This window comes from Carcharhinus amblyrhynchos, chromosome 19, assembly GCF_965287045.1.
Source record: "Carcharhinus amblyrhynchos chromosome 19, sCarAmb.v2.hapA, whole genome shotgun sequence".
Taxonomy (NCBI): Eukaryota; Metazoa; Chordata; class Chondrichthyes; order Carcharhiniformes; family Carcharhinidae; genus Carcharhinus; species Carcharhinus amblyrhynchos.
The window spans coordinates 31960022-31976718 of NC_137342.1; the positions used below are offsets into that span (position 1 = coordinate 31960022).

The following is a 16697-nucleotide window of genomic DNA, read 5'->3' on the forward strand; positions in this document are numbered from 1 at the left end:
CACCATCTCACCGCTGCCCTCTCCCCAAAATGCCAAGTTGAATCAGACTGCTTGCAATCTTGGCCTATTTGATCCAGAGTGGAGCTACTGACATTCTTTGCTCATTATTACAAAGTCTACCCACATTCAACACAGCTCATTTGCTGATGAAACTACATCCAAATCTGACTATCCCAATGTCATCCTAGTCAGCCTCCTACCACAAAGCCGAGTTAAATGCTGTTGTCCATATACTAAATTACACCAAATCCCCTGTATCCATCACTCCTGAGCCTATTGATCTACATTGGCTCCCTGTCCATTAGTGCCTTAGTTTTAATATATTCATCTTAGACAGTCACACGTCCACGGCCTTATTACTCTGTGACCTCCTATAATTCTCCACTATTAGCAACTATTCTGCTGCGTGCAGCCAAAATTCCAGACTTTCCCCATAATCCTAAGCTTCTCCCTGCTTCTTTTAAACACTCATTCTCGAGTGGATATCAGACAAGCAGCTTAGCTCAAAGAGACCTCAAGCAAGGGACACAGTGACATAGTGATAATGTCATTGGACAGGTAATCCAGAAGCTCATGCTCTGGGGGTATAGGTTCAAATCCCACCACAGCAGCCAGTTGGATAAATTTGAATTCAGTTCACAACTGGATACTGACATTGGGCGAGAAAAGGCAGTGAGTTGTGGTACCCAAACCTCAATAAAAAATGTCTTGCACATAGCTAAAATGGAGTAATTTTTACATACAAGTGAATATATCATAGAATCAGTGTTTTGAGACTTCATAAAGTCTGGGAATTTGTTAATATAATAATGATGTTTTTAAATTACAAAAACAAAGTGACAGCCCCAATATTTTTAGAACTGTGAAAATGATTGGATAATGAAGTGAAATTAGATTATGCATGTCATCCAGGTGCAGCATGTAAATTACTGTGAAGTGTCATAACTCCTCTATGATGCAAGTTGCCAAGCCTCAGTTCCAACTACCTTCAAGCATGGCACATTGGCGAGCAATCAAAACAGCCCAGATATCAACTCCACAAAGCTAAACTTATTAGTAATTGCTGCAATACCCAGGAATGCGCCAATGCTTAAAAGAAAATTATCCACGAAAGGAATGTGCCACAACGAATGAAGATCAAAATGTGAACCCAACAATACATCTTCTGTTATTAACTTTAAACTGCAAATTAGCTATCGTTGGCAAGTGATACTATGACCTATATACCCTTACATTCAGCACAATCCAGGTTAACTATGTATATGGGTCAGCATTTACAAAAATTAAAAATGTGATTCCCCAATATACAAGATACTGTCTGCAAATTTGGTATCTGTCTCAGGTGTGACTGACCTATTTTTAAAATTGGACTGCATCAGGCAGTCCAACAAGTTAGCACAAAATTTGAATTAGCATTTCATACAAAAAAGTCTCATTGCCTGCAAAACTCGATGAATGCTGAAGCTAATCAATCCAAAAGGCTCATCTGGAGCGCCAACGGATTGCTAAAAATATAAAGAATAACTAATAATTAACCATTCCCACAGGGAAAATTGTGCATAATATTTCAGCAACTAATAAAGAAGAAAATTACAGCATTAAAACAGGCCCTTCGGCCCTCCAAGCCTGCACTGACCATGCTGCCTGGTGCACTAAAACCAAAGAATAAAGAAAATTACAACACAGGAACAGGCCCATCAGCCCTAATCTGTGTGGCAAAAGAAAAAATGTGTTACACATAGATAAATTCCTTTGGCTGGCTGGTCTCAATATAAGTAGCAGCTTTAACTGTACCAATCACAATATATCAATTAAACAGACTGTTTTCAAAACAGATATTTTCTCAGGGAGGAAAGAAACATCACTGACCTATTTAAGTACAAGAACTAGGTAACGGTAATCTATTTTAAGCAAGCCTTTCAATTACAGAACCTTATATGCTGCTCTGAAGTTTTTTTCTATCCTACGTGATTAGACATACATATTTTACACAGTACAATTCACTTCAAAAACAAATATTTCATTTATATAGCATTTGTCATGGCCACAGGACATCCCAAAGTGCTTTACAGCTAATCATTGTTGCAACAGTTGACTTACACACAACAGATTCACAGAAATAGTAGTGTGATTGGATAAGCTGTTCCTGTGATATTGATTGTGGGATAAATGCTGGCCAGGACAACATAGGAGTTTAATCATAGAACCCCTACAGTGCAGGAGGGGCCATTTGGCCCATCGAGTCTGCACTGACTCTCTAATCAGAGCATCCCACCAGGCCCTCTTCCCACGTATTTAACCTGCTAATATCCTTGACACTAAGCGACAATTTAGCATGTCCAATCAGCCTTACCCACGTATCTTTGGACTGTGGGAGGAAACCCACACAGACACAAGGACAATGTGCAAACTCCACATAGTCACCCATTGAACCCAGGTCCCTGGCTACATGAGGCAACAGTACAGACCACTGTGCTGCCCTAGAGCTTGCCTCACTTCTTCACAATAGGACCACTGGATCTTTTATATGCACCCGAGTGAAAAATGGGCCTCGATTTAATGTTTCATCTGAAAGACCACAGCATCTCTGACAGATCAGCAACTCCCTCAGAACTATACTGAAATGTCAGCCTTGTTTATTATGCTCAAGTCCTGGAATGGGACTTGAACCTGAAACCTTATGACCCAGAGGCCAGAATGCTACCAACTGAGCCACAGCTGACAGTTTAACACAGGCAAAGATTAAATTCAATCGGCTGCTAACCAAAACCAGACTGCCTCATTTCCTCTACAGCTACCCTCCATTGCTACACGTGACTGTTTGTTTGGAGTGTTTTTGCTTCATTGAACAGAGTAAACCATTAGCTCTCCAACGTGAGTTTATTCTATAGAAATGAAATTGAAACCTAAATCTCAATAGCAACTGTACTATTCCAATCCCAAAAACCACACATTATGTGGGACACCAATAATATCTTGGAATGATTCATTCGTATCTCCTCCCACAGGGATTCTTTTCCTGCAACAACAGCACATGGACTTAATTTCTGACCAACTCCTCTGTTTTCATACTTTGATACACAGAATAACGAGTTAAAATAAACTATAAACAGAAAGCAACCATATGTATTACCCTTTAGTGCAATCACTAAAAATCATTTTTGAGAGCCTTGCATTCCTCCAACACTCCTGCCTTCAATCATATCCACTATTATAAAATGGCCCCTATTTTGCTACCAAACAACATAGCGAATAGTCCTTGTTACTTAAGGTGACAGTAGAAGCACTATTAAATGAGGAAATCGAAAAGATGTGCTGCTCTGTTTAATCAAAAACAGCACCTCACCATTTCATTTCATTGACTCTTGGGAGGTTTCCTGTATTTGCACATTTGATATGAACGAAACTGTCTTCAGAAAATATAATTTCAGTCAAAGGACCTTAAGTCATGCCTAGTGTTAAAGTATCCACCCTGCCACTGAAAGTTAACTATTACAGATGTGGAGTCTCATTTCTTGAGTTTGAATTGGAGGTTTTAAAATTGACAAATTTTAAGTTAGACTTTACAAAAAGAATTTTGATTCCGCCTCTCTTTCAATTTAATAATTTTCCTCCATTTCTCTTTCTTAGCTCGATTTCTTTCTTTGTTCTGATTAGCAATTGAATTCACCCCTTTTAATTTACTCCTCATTCTGCTGTCAATTTCACAATCCTTCAATCTAACTGGTTAAAGGGATAGTTGTTTGCCCTGTTCACTCAGGTCCCCAGTTTCAAATGGTGTGACAGTATCAGCTCGCACTTTCATCTACTTGCCATACGAAAGTCAAAAATCTAAATGAGCAAAGACAAATATAACTGACAGACATGGGAGGTGCCCTGCTACTGCAAATTATGGCCAATCTTTTTATTTTGTCCATTGTAGTAGCACATAGTGCAAAGGTTGGAAGCAACATATCTTTATCTCATTGGGGCAGCATGATGGCAAGCACTGCTGCCCCACAGCACCAGGGGCCCAGGTTCAATTCCAGCTTCAGGTCATTGTCTGTGTGGAGTTTGCTCTTTGTCCCCATGTCTGCTTGGGTTTCCTCCAGGTGCTCCAGTTTCCTCCCATAGTCCAAAGCTGTGTGAGTTTATGGTCAATTGACCATAACATCAGAGGGATTAGCAGGGCAAGCGTGTGAATGTACAGAAATATGGCCTGCATGGGGTGTAGTTGGTAAAGACTCGATGAGCTGAATGGCCTCCTTCTGCACTGTAGGGATTCTATGGTCACTAGCTCTCTTATAAAGTGTTCAAACCCTGGCTCATTTTGCAATCCCAGTTTAAAGTAGCATTGAAGCCAACATGAAGCAGTGATTTAAAAAAAAATTTAACAAGAGCAACCAAATCAGAAGCACAAGTGTAAGTCACAAGGCAGGCATCAAGTAGAAAAGATTGTAGCGAGACAGAAACTGACCCACTTTACAAAATGCGATGCACTAAGACTTGGAGATAAGGAACAAGAGTTGAGAAGTCTAACTCTTCTGGCTGCAATTGTGGTAGGGGCAAGGAGGAGGGGGAAGTGGAAAATAAAAGGACAAGCTTTAATTCAGAGATTGAAATCATTCATTTTAGATTGAGTATCACAAGATCGCACTTCAAACATTTCTAGCTTTGTTCCAAAGCCTATAACCACATATACACTGATAGCCAAAGGTCACATTAGATGCACAATCCTTTTAAATGTCCCACTTCCATCCAACAAGTGTGAAATTCTTCAGCACAGGTCCAATGCCAATAATTTGGAAGGAAATAAACTTGCAGGGCTACAGGGAGTGAGTGGAACTGATTGGCTTGCTCCACCAGCATTGGCTCAATAGATCAAATCACCTTGTGCCGCAATGATTCTACTCAATGACAAATCAAGATCGAAGCACCTTGGCACTGGGCAGCATGCCCAGACTAATGCTGCCATTTGACAATAATAAAAAGCTGTAGGTAAACTTTCATGTCTTTGTTTGGAACACAGAACATATTTAAACAAGTTAAAAGTATCATACAAGAGATCCTACAGTCCCAACAAGAAAATAAAATGGCTGGTATCTGATACTCCAGATTAGTCGCCAGATCATTTTCATAACATAACCAAAACCACAGGCCCTGAAAAAGTCTGCATCTACTCTGATTTCTTCTTACCCATAGCTGGCTGCAATGTGATGTTAACAGGGATTGTGACTTAAATATAACAGATTCAATCCTGTTCAAAGATTACAGCACCAAGCCCTGGTATAAAGATTACAAAATATAGCCAAAATCGTTCTGTCGGAACAGTGATGTCATGTAGACCTTTGGATTAGATCAAATTACTAAAATCTTTGATGCTGTTTTGATAATGCAACATCAGAACATGAATGAATGCCTTGACTATTTATCCCAAATGTATAATTTCACTAAAGCTTTTTGGGAACCTATGTTTTTGTAGCAACAGATTCATTGCACAATTATACTACACGTGGGTTTTTTGGGGGCAACCTTCCATCCTCCCCTCTTCCAGGCACTAACTTGCATCAAACATGATTCTGTTGGGGTGTCGCCAAACAGAAATCACAATCTGGTATCTCAATTGGAGACATGATCCTCCAGAAAATAGTGAATCTTCCATTAAAATGTTTAATTCTAGTTAACCTCACTGTTATTCCTCATGCTAAATTAAAGCTGTTCCTCAAAGTCATCACATAACTATTATTGTGAAGTAAATTGGTCTGTAACTTTCAACATTCATATAAACACAGTTAAATGTGGAGGTCAGAGAGTTACTGTCCAATTTGTCCTCCTAACCCTAGAGATTTCACTGCATTGGTACTTCACTGATAAAACATATGAAGAGCTTGAATGAAGCTGTAGTTCTTGACTATCCAATATCATAAAATTGCAGAGGCACTTCTGTCATCCTGCCATCTCATACTGACACTTATCTTCCTCATTACTAAAGCAGTTTAAACAGTTACTTTCGCATTCCCACACCTTTCCCACCCCTCATTTATATGTAGGCTCTAATATACCTACTTCAATGCAAACTTCACCCTTTCCCTCATCCAGGCATTCTTCCCCTATGATGCAATTTCACATTGGCACACTTTCCCATCCAGTTTCCATGGGCACTCTCAATACTCCCCAAGCCAAGTGATGCTCCCTGTTCTGCTGTCTGGACTTGAATCATCCTACCATTGCCATTCATTCCATCTCTTTTGGTCTCCAACTCCAACAAACAAACAGCCTTTAGTCACCACATGGTGTAGGTAAGAACTCCTCTTCCCAAAGGAATTCTTAACTGAGGTTTACAGCAGAGATTATTTTTATTAGCATGAAGACTCTTACAGAATTGGTACTAAGGGAAGAATGGCCCTTTTTTTGTCAGTAGTTTGTGATGTGGTTTACAGCTCAAAATGCTGACAATCAGCATGCTGTTGGCATACATGCCAACTGCAAATAGGGAAGGAAAGAAATTGTATTTAAATGAATAATCTATCCTTTTGATTATGCTCCTACCTCAGTGAAATTCCCCCACCACTACTGTGCTTCATTCCAGTATGAAAAAACTCAAAGCACACAGTAGTCAAAAATCTATAAATCTACTGCAGGTCTTTATCACAAGTCAAATTCCACACACTATTTTTATGCCATTAAAAGTTTCACAATTCTGGCGAACACTGATCGTATGCTTGCTCAGAAAATCCTAATTCCCAAAAATAGTAATGGCGAGATGCAAATGACTTTATGCTATTGGTCAATTTTTGTGGCATATCCTCACTTCGAAACAGAAAAAAAACTTGCAAATTTTCACTATGTTGCCATTTTGCTAGCAAAGGAACCATTCAGCCCCTTCAACCTGTTCTGCCATTTAATTAAATCATGACTCATCTGTAGCTTGACCCCGTTTGCCCACTCGGTTCTACAACCCTTAATACTTTTGCCCAACAAAAATCTACCAATCTTAGATTTGACATTTTTAATTGACCTAGCCTCAGCCTTTTGGGAGAAGAAACATTTCAGATGTTTATTACCTGTTTGTGAAGAGGTGATCCTTGGAATCATCCCTGAACTGCCTAGCTTTATTATTAAATTTATACTTTTTTTTCCTCCTATCTACTCCTTTACCCATTTCAAATGTTTCAATTAATTAATCTCTCAAATCTTCCTTTTGTAGGGAAATAGCCTAGTCTGTGCAATCTTTCAGTTCATGTCTCTGGTCTCCAGCCATAAAGCTTGTTTTCACCCTATTGTTCAAATAAACTTGGGTCTTCAGAATTTTTTTGGTTTTGTATGAACTTTTAATTAATTAGAATATCCATGCCTTAGGTGGCACGGTTGCAGAATGGTTAGCACTGCTGCTTCATAGCTCCAGGACTCAGGCTCAATTCCCAGCTTGGGTCACTGTCTATGTGGTGTTTGCACATTCTCCCTGTGCCTGTGTGGGTTTCCTCCAGGTGTTCCAGTTTCCTCCTACAGTCCAAAAGATGTGTGGGTTAGGTTAATCGGCCATGTTAAATTGCCCCTTAGTGTCCCGAGATGCATAGCTCAGAGGTATTAGCTGGTAAATATTTAGCGATACAGGGGTAGGACCTGGGTAGGATTGTAGTCAGTGCAGACTCGATGGGCCTAATGGCCTCCTTCTGCACTGTAGGATTTCTATGATTCTATTATTTTTATCCTCTGCATGCAAACAGCATTTGGAAGCTCATCAAGTTCTTCTGTTAATTGGAATCACCCAAAAAAGGCAAAGAGATTGAGGTTTATCTTGAGAGTACACATAAAAGATATTCCTTTGAAGGGCACATTAAGTACATGATTTCTTTTACCAAATGTAATGAGTTACTCAACCTACACAAAGTGCAACTTTTTTTTTTGAAAATTGCACATCCTGGTCCATTACTAGCCAGGAAGTTACAGATATGAAAACATTGCTCCATTGCAATTTAAGCCATAGAGTACAGGTGACCAGATCAGAGCTCGACTCCACATGAACAGGAAGATGCAAAAAAAAAGGGACCATCAATAAACACCCTGCTCATTGTATCGTACTGTCTGTGAGCTAGCCTTCCAGCTATTAAGACTTCATCACCTTTAATATATTTTCAACATTAGTCCTTTCTTTGCCAAGACTTTTTTTTTAAACTCTGCAAATGCATAATTTTGACTTTGGTTGTGGTTACAGGATGCATGTGAGGGTGGTGTCGGGAGGAGAATGTAGGAGGTAAGAAAGCTATAACCAATCCAACAACTTTTGAATAATTTCTGAAGTACACTCTAAATATGCAGACTTTTTTGTATAAAAATCAAAGTAATACTTACTACTTACTGAATGGGTGAGAATCAGTTAAATTCATAGGATCGTAAGAAATACAAGCAGGAGTAAGCCATTCAATCCCCGAGCCTGCTCCCCTATCCAATAAAATTATGGCTGATCGGATTGCGACCTTAATTCCACTTTCCAGCCTGCTCCTATACCATTTACCAAACAACAGCCTCCCCCACCAAATTTTCTTGCAGATCAAAACCCTGTCTAAGAGGTGCCTGAAGTCTTAAAGCACATCAAGGTAGATAAGTCCCCAGGACCTGAAGAAGTGTACCCGAGGACATTTGGGAGGCTAGGGAGAAAATTGCGGGTCTCCTAGCAGAGATATTTGAATCATTAATAGTCACTGATGAGGTACCTGAAGATTGGAGGGTGGCAAATGTTGTGCTTTTGTTTAAAAAGGGCTGCGGGGAAAAGCTTGGGAATTACGGGCCAGTGAGCCTCACATCTGTGGTGGTTAAGTTATTGGAAGGTATTTTGAGAGACAGGATCTACAGGCATTTGGAGATGCAAGGACTGATTAGGGACAGTCAGCATGGCTTGTTAGAGTGAAAAATCATGTCTCTCAAATTTGAGAGAATTTTTTGAAGAGGTAAGATGAGGGTAGTGCAGTTGATGTTGTCTACATGGACTTTAGCAAGGCCTTTGATAAGGTACTGCATGGTAGGTTTTTTTCAATTCCAATACAAATCAAATCAAGTCCAATTCAGAGTCTCAACAAGTTGAGACATTCCTAATCCAAGCCAACAAGACGGAGCTCTCACCTCCTGTCTTGGGCTTGATCTACGTGATCCAAGCTGATTGGAGTACGCACAGCTCCTCTTCCAAGGCTTGATCTTATTTGCATCTTAGCAAAAAGGCCAAGATGCCACTTTTAAAAATTGCTTCAAATGAAGCTGAAATGTTACCTCATGACTTCAACCAAGCACAGAATGTCATTACTACATCTGATCTTAGCCAAAATCTCACGGGATCCAGGATGAGGTAGCCAAATGGATACAAAATTGCAAACTGGAGGCCTGTGGCCAGCAGTGCACTACAGGGATCAGTGCTGGGTCCACTGTAATTTGTCATTTACATTAATGATTTGGATGAGAATATAGAAGGCACGGTTAGTAAGTTTGCAGATGACACCAAGATCGGTGGCATAGTGGATAGCGAAGGAAGTTGTCTCTAATTGCAACAGGATCTTGATCAGTTGGGCCAGTGAGCTGACAAATGACAGGAGGAGTTTAATTTAGATAAATGCATCACCTTGCATTTTGGTACATTGAATCTGGGCAGGACTTACTCAGCTAATGGCACTGGGGAAAATTACAGAACAAGCAGATCAAGGGTACATGTTCATAGCTCCTTAAAAGTGGAGTCACAGTGGACAAAGTGGTTAAGAATGCATTCAGCATGCTTGGTTTCATCGGTCAGAACATTGAATACAGGAGTTGGGATGTCTTATTGAAGTTGCACAAGATATTGTTAAGGCCACACTTGGAATACTGTGCGCAGTTCTGGTCACCCTATTATAGAAAGGATATTATTAAACTAGAAAGAGCACAGAAAGGATTTACAAGGATGCTACCAGGATTTGATGGTTTGAGTTACATGGAGAGGCTTGATAGACTGGGACTTTTTCTCTGGAGTGTAGAAGGCTAAGAGGTGATCTTATAGAGGTCTATAAAATAATGAGGGGCATAGATTAGCTAGATAATCAATATCTTTTCCCAAAGGTAGTGGAGTCTAAAACTAGAGGGCATAGGTTTAAGGTGAGAGGGCCAAGATACAAAAAAAAGTGTCCAGAGGGGCAATTTTTTCACACAGAGGGTAGTGACTGTCTGGAACAAAGTGCCAGAGGTAGTAGTAGAGGTGGGTACAATTTTGTCTTGTAAAAAACATTGAGACAGTTACATGGTAAGATGGGTGTAGAGGGATATGAGCCAAATGTGGGCAATTGAGATTAGCTTATGGGTTTAAAAAGGCAGCATGGTTAAATTGGGCCGAGGGCCAGTTTCCATGCCGTAAACGTCTGTGACTCAGTTCTGAATGTATTCAAGACCCAGCCTTCACTGCTCTCTAGAGTAGGGAATTCTAAAGGCTAACAGTCCTCCAAGAGAAGACATTCCTCCTTATCTCCGCTTTAAACTGGAGTGCCTTCATTTTTAAATCAGATTTAGATTCCCCCACAATGGGGACATCTACTCTGTCAAGTCCCTTTTGCATCTTGTATGTTTCAGTCAGGTTGCTTCTCATTCTTCTGAACTTGAGTGACCAATCTGCTTAACCTTTCCTCATAAGACAACTCTTTCATCCCTGCAGTTAGCCTAGTGCCTGTGCATATATATCCCTCCATAAAGAAACCAAACTGTACGTAGTAGTGTAGCTGCAGTCTCAACAATGCCTGCAGAGTTTTTGCAAGACTTCCCTACTTTAAAATTCTAACTCACTTACAAGACTAATATTCCATTTGCCTAATCATTTGCTGTACCTCCATGCTAACCTTTTGAGATTCAAGAACAAGGACATCAAGACCCCTCTGCTGTAACATGCTGCAGTTTCTTTCCTTTAAAATAATATATTGCTTTTTCTTCCTGCTGAAGTGGACAAGTTCACATTTTCCCATATTATAATTTATCTGTTTTTGCTTAATCACTTAACCTAACCTTAGCCCTTTGCAAACTTCTTATATTGTCCCCACAACTTGCTTTCATACCTAGCATATCATCGACAAATGTGATTGCAACACAAGATCACAATTAGTTGAGGCCTAGCATCGATCCCTGTGCCAGTCAACCAGCTACAGTTTGCTGACATGAACATGAACAATTTATCCCAATTCAGTTTGCTGTTAGCTAAGCAATATATCCATGCTAATACATCACCCTCAACACCATGAGTACTTATTTTGTGCAGTCATTTTTTATGACACCTTATTGAATGTCATTTGGAGATTTAAGTAAACGGCATCTACTTTATCCACTCTGCTTATTCCACCCTAATAAAACATCAGACACAATTTCTCTTTCACAAAACCATGTAGGCTCTGAAATGTATTATCCAAATGCCTTGCCGCTACTTCCTTAATAATGGATTCTAGCATTTTCTCAATGACTGACATTAGACTAACTGCTTTTTAGTTCCTTGCTTTCTGTCACCCTCTTTTTTTGAAGTGTTGTCACATTTGCAGTTTGCCAGTCCAAAGGGAACTTCCCCAAATCTAGGGAATTTTGGAAAGTAACCACCAATACAACCACCATCTCTGCAACCATTTATTTATTTTAAGACTCGGATGCAGGCCATCAGGTCTAGGGGACTTGATTGGCGATAAGTAGTTTATTTTCCATGCTTCATTCTCTGCCCAAAATTAACAATTTATAACAAACTATTTTGTACACAAACTGGGGGTTAAGAATAGCAGAACAACCAAATTCAGACGAGTTACATCCAATTGCATCAAGTCAATATCAGCACATTAATACATGTTCTCCTTAATTATCAGCTGAAGTGTGATTTCACATGTAGTAAAACCAAGATGGAAAAATTAAAAATTAGTTGATTGTCAATAATGTCATAACAGCTGAAAATTAAAATCTCAAAACAGGCCCACTAGTCTAGCAATGAGTGCATTAGAGCACCAATGCTATTGGTGCTGCTCGATAAAGTATGAAGCACTTCCCATGAGACAAAGGAGCAGAGGAATGACTCTTGTAACATCTAAACCAAGCTGATACAGAAAAAAAGTCAAGAATATTTAATGCAGTAAATCCAAAGAAGGGAAAAAAAATCAATAATGTGGGGGAAAGGTGTCGAAGAAAGCTGGAAGGAAACCCAGATTTCTTGTATGGTAAAAAAAACCAGATGAATTTAGTTATTCTACTTAGGCATCTCTATTGTGTAGGAAAAACAAGGGGCATTCTGAGACCACCAGCTCAGCAAAACAAAAAGTATTTGAATAAAATGGGCAGGATGATAACATCGGAAAGTAGCTAGTTTCATGGTTGGCTTCAAATCAATTGAACAAACTTGGAAAACTCCAAAAACAGTTTAGTGTCACAAGTCAGTAAATAAGGTGCATGCCTACTTTGAGAGTCAAGGAAAACACAAGATTATGAATACAGAGTCTGTATTTATTAATGCACTGTATGTAGAAATGACTACATTCCTCAGATCCAGCAACCACAATCGCTGATTTCAGCATTATCTATGAACCCAACATACCACACATCAGGAGTCAGAAAAATAACTAATTCAACACAAAAAAGGAACAAAGCAAATCATCAGTAGAGAACAAAAAACATCATGAAGCAAATTACCTATATAATAGGTAAAACAACAAACAGGAATCAGTATGATTTTAATTTCTGTCTGGTCAACCTCTTTGGGGAAATATTAACTGACAGTAGAAAGTTCTTCAATGTGGTGTACCTAAAATTTCCAAAAAGGGATTTGCAGGCGAAAATAGCTCTGTATCCAAGGATGAACAGAATAGAAACATGATGCTGTAAGGAGGGCATGAGGCAACTCACATGGAGCACAGAACTGACATAGACTAGTTTGGGCTGAATAGCCTCTTTTGCATTGTCAGTTCCAAGTGATCTCAAAGCTATGGGTGTTTAGGTAAAATCTTGGAATGGATAGGAAATTGACTGCAAGGTAGGAAACAATATATTCAAGTCAAGTCCACTTGGGTCAGGTCAGGGCAGGGCAGAAGAGAAAGAATACAGGAGATTACTATGCAGGCTGCTGTCAGAACCACAATTTTTTATAATTTATGATAACTCACATCCAGAAGATGAATTGAAATTGATCCATTTAGGAAATGCCATACAAGGCAAAATAATGAAATTGGAAGAGACAATTCACATATCTCTCGAACAAAAATACATATTTCGGAAACTGGAATACGCAGTTTAACGCAGGTAACTGTAAAGTAAGGACTTCATGAAAAATGAGTGGTGTTGAAAAAGCCATGGATAAATGGAATTTACAAGACCTGACACTCAATGTATCAAGCCAATATAAAGCCACAAAAATTGGATGTTGAAGTATTTAACCGAAACAGTAGAATGCCACCAAAGGCACACTCAAGCACTGAAGGGCATACAGTGACAAATCACAAATGAAAAAAAATTGGGCAGAACGTGATAACAATAATCTTGGAATTTATTTTATTGAGATGCAAGAGAATTTGGTAGGATGGAACAGATAGAACAGGAATGCTTTAGCTTAACCAGGTCAACACAGATTGAACAGGTAAAATAACAATTTAAGTAACATACAGGAAAATTCTTCTTCACAGAGAAGCACATGGATTGGATTTCCAGATTTTGGGGGGGGGGGGGGGCGCACACAAAAAAAGGCAGGCAACCACCACCTTCTCAAGATCAATGAGGAATGGGCAATAAAGGTTGTCCTTGCCAGAAACACTCACTTCCCATTAGCAAATGAAAACTTTTAATTATCTGAAGACCAACTGGATGCTGAGGGGGATGAGGACAGGAAGAAGAGGCAGGAAAGACTGTGGATAGAGGAATTCAGATGGACCAAAGGGCCTCACTTATTGTTAAGTATCTTGTGCTCTCTCTCCTCAGTGACTGGTCGCAAAGATTTCAAAATATGTTTCCAGCCACTCCCCCCAAATGTGATGGCATGGAAAACACCATAGAGTTCCAGTCAGACCTAAAACAATATGATAATGGTGCACAATGCATCACGTCCATCTTTAAAATGCATTGTAATCAGGTATTGATTACAAGATAATGCAAGCAAGGTGAATAAAAAGGTACAGCTCACCATGATAATACAATACAGAATTAACCCACCAAAAGATGTGTGCACAAATTCGGGGGGGGGGGGGGGGGGGGGGGAAAGAGAGAGAGAGAGAGAGAGAGAGGTCACAATTTACCAGCTCTTTTACAGAAATGTGTTTCCTTTTATCCCATAGTCAGTCTCCCAACTCTTTCCCTAGGGGTGGGGGTAAACAACTCCCTGGCTTCTGTTAACACTAGAGTGACTCAGGTGTTAGCAGGCATACAAGACTGCCAGGAGTGATTTCCCAGCAGGATTTGTCTTTCTCTCCCTGCAGGGATGCGTCTGGCCTCTGCTTAATACCACTTCCTAGAAGACACAGATTTAGGAACTCAGTTTATAAGAAAGAGAGAGACAGACTAGCATCCCAGCATCCCACAACTCTGTGGGACAGCACTCCACCACACACGTTCATGAACGCAGCATATGTATCCACACTCTGGATACATTGAAACTATTATACAAAGCACTCTTTCACTCAGGTCACTAGCCTGGACATATTCAGCTTAGCACTAATTCACCTCTGAATCATTTATGCTGAGCAGAGAATTTCCCAGTAATCAAGAACCAAGCAGCCTCAAAAGTGGTAATCCTCTTGTGTAAACGATGAGAAGCACTGTGCCTAGAGATGGCAGCAAACAACACGATATTATGGAGGCGTGGAAACATAAAGAGTTGTACATTTTTCAAGACCTACTTGAATCAGAAAGATCCTCTGAAAAATCAACTTTTCACTAAAATATGCCAACCGAAGCTCATTACTAAAATTCAAACTTTACAGCAGTGACCAGTGGCCCACCTATAAATACACACATATGTCAGCAATAGACAACGTCAAACACCAATCTCTGGATGCATGAGGCTATCTTCCCGATTTCAGACAAAATTTGAATAAACGCTTAGTGAATCTACAGAAAAACTAAATCTGGACGAAAAACAAATTTATTTGGAAGAAAAACAAAAAATAAAATCTTGACCAAGGTTTTATTAATTTGAGTCACACGCCGAGATATATTTATTTTTCTGACCGTACATAAAAGACCATAAAAATTTGACAAAAAAGGAACTTATGAATAGCAGGAGCTGACAGTGTCGACACTTCCGTGCTTACCTTGTAGCGCCACTTGTGTCGGCAAAAACAAAGATTCCTGCTGGAAATAGGCTAGGCTGCTTTCAACAATGAAAAGACGGGCTCAGTGGAAACACAGACCTTCCACAACACAGTTCTTCCAAATGAAAAGGTTAGTATCACACCACAAGTTCGCTTCGAGAAGTTGGGGAGAATGTCAACCATTAAAATTGACAACAGCCTCCAAATTCTCAAGACAAAAAAAAAGCCCAAGATGAGTGAGATCGCCACCACGCCCAACGCACGAGTACCTCGCCTTGAAACAATCAGTGCCAGAGAGGAGAGAAAAAAAGTCAAACTTTCTGACAAAAAAAACAGACCGCCCTGTATACACTTATGGCATTTTTCGGCTGGGGGTACATATGTTGGGAAGAAAGAGATCCATTGGAAAAGCAGAACGTGGAGCCAAGAGCGATTCGGTCACTAAATGGTTAAAGGGAGGCTGACGTCAAGATCAAACTTGAAATCTAGGGATTAAGACCCCACAATATTTATCTCAATTTGTCACAATCTGTGTGTGATTCCCTCCCCCCCCCTCCCTTTCCTCTAGATTATAGACAAAGGGGCGGGGGGGTCGCCTCAACAATAGGAATCAGTCGATGTTCTCTAGTGGCAGGGTTGGGCTGGGAACCGGGTTAATTATAAATCTTCGCCTTCCGTGAACAAACCGATCTCTTATTTTTTATAAATTATATCTATTTAAACTGGAGTCAAAGGACAGACATTTCAGGGTTTTGTAGCGCTCCGGGAGCAGCGCAACCCGAGCAAGAAGTTAGCTTTGCTTTTCCAAAGTTGAAAGCCGAAAAAGGGGCAGTCGCCACGCGCCCTGGGTTCATTTAACTTTTTTAAAAATTTAATTTTTCTTCTTTACATGTTCAGTCAAACCAACCAGGGGATGAAGAGGGAGGGAAAATAGTGAGGAGATAAACCAGCAAGAATTTAAACCAATAAATAAACAAACATTGATGTGCCCAGGGCAAGACAGCTTCTCACCTTAACGTTTGGTGCTTGCTTCAATCAGAGAGACTTCAGGAAGGTGAGTTACTTCTCATGACTCGATCTGGGTTTTAATCCGGGAGCGGGGGGGGAGGAAGGACTCACCTGTGGGCGATGCACACATCCGCTCCTGGAGTAACAACGACAGAGAAACAGGAAATGGAATCGGCCGATTCCTGGCGAATAATTGAAGAGGAGCAGCGAAGCTCTCCCGCCGCGGACAAGTTGAGTGTGTGGATTTTCTCCCTGTGGTTTCGAGTGCGGAGGAGACTGAGGCTGAACAGCTCCTCGGTGAAGTTTAACTCACTCCTCTCCCGGGATGTTTGGTGGGAGTTTAACCCTTTCCTCTCCCGGGATGTTTGGTGGGAGTTTAACCCCTTCCTCTCTCGGGATGTTTGGTGGGAGCTTAACCCCTTCCTCTTCTGAGGTGTTCAGTGG

The 16697-nt window shown here is 40.2% G+C and overlaps 1 protein-coding gene across 3 annotated transcripts in view; it reads right to left on the reverse strand.

The window, feature by feature from the left end:
- LOC145355420 (plexin-B2-like) overlaps window positions 1-16491 on the reverse strand; it is a 253321-nt gene extending 236830 nt beyond the window's left edge. The window contains exon 1 of one of the 3 annotated variants that reach the window (XM_080207503.1): window positions 16365-16491. The gene's annotated coding sequence lies outside the window, so the exon portion shown is untranslated. The other 2 variants (XM_080207502.1, XM_080207505.1) reach the window with 2 other exon arrangements.
- Window positions 16492-16697: the final 206 nt, after the last annotated feature.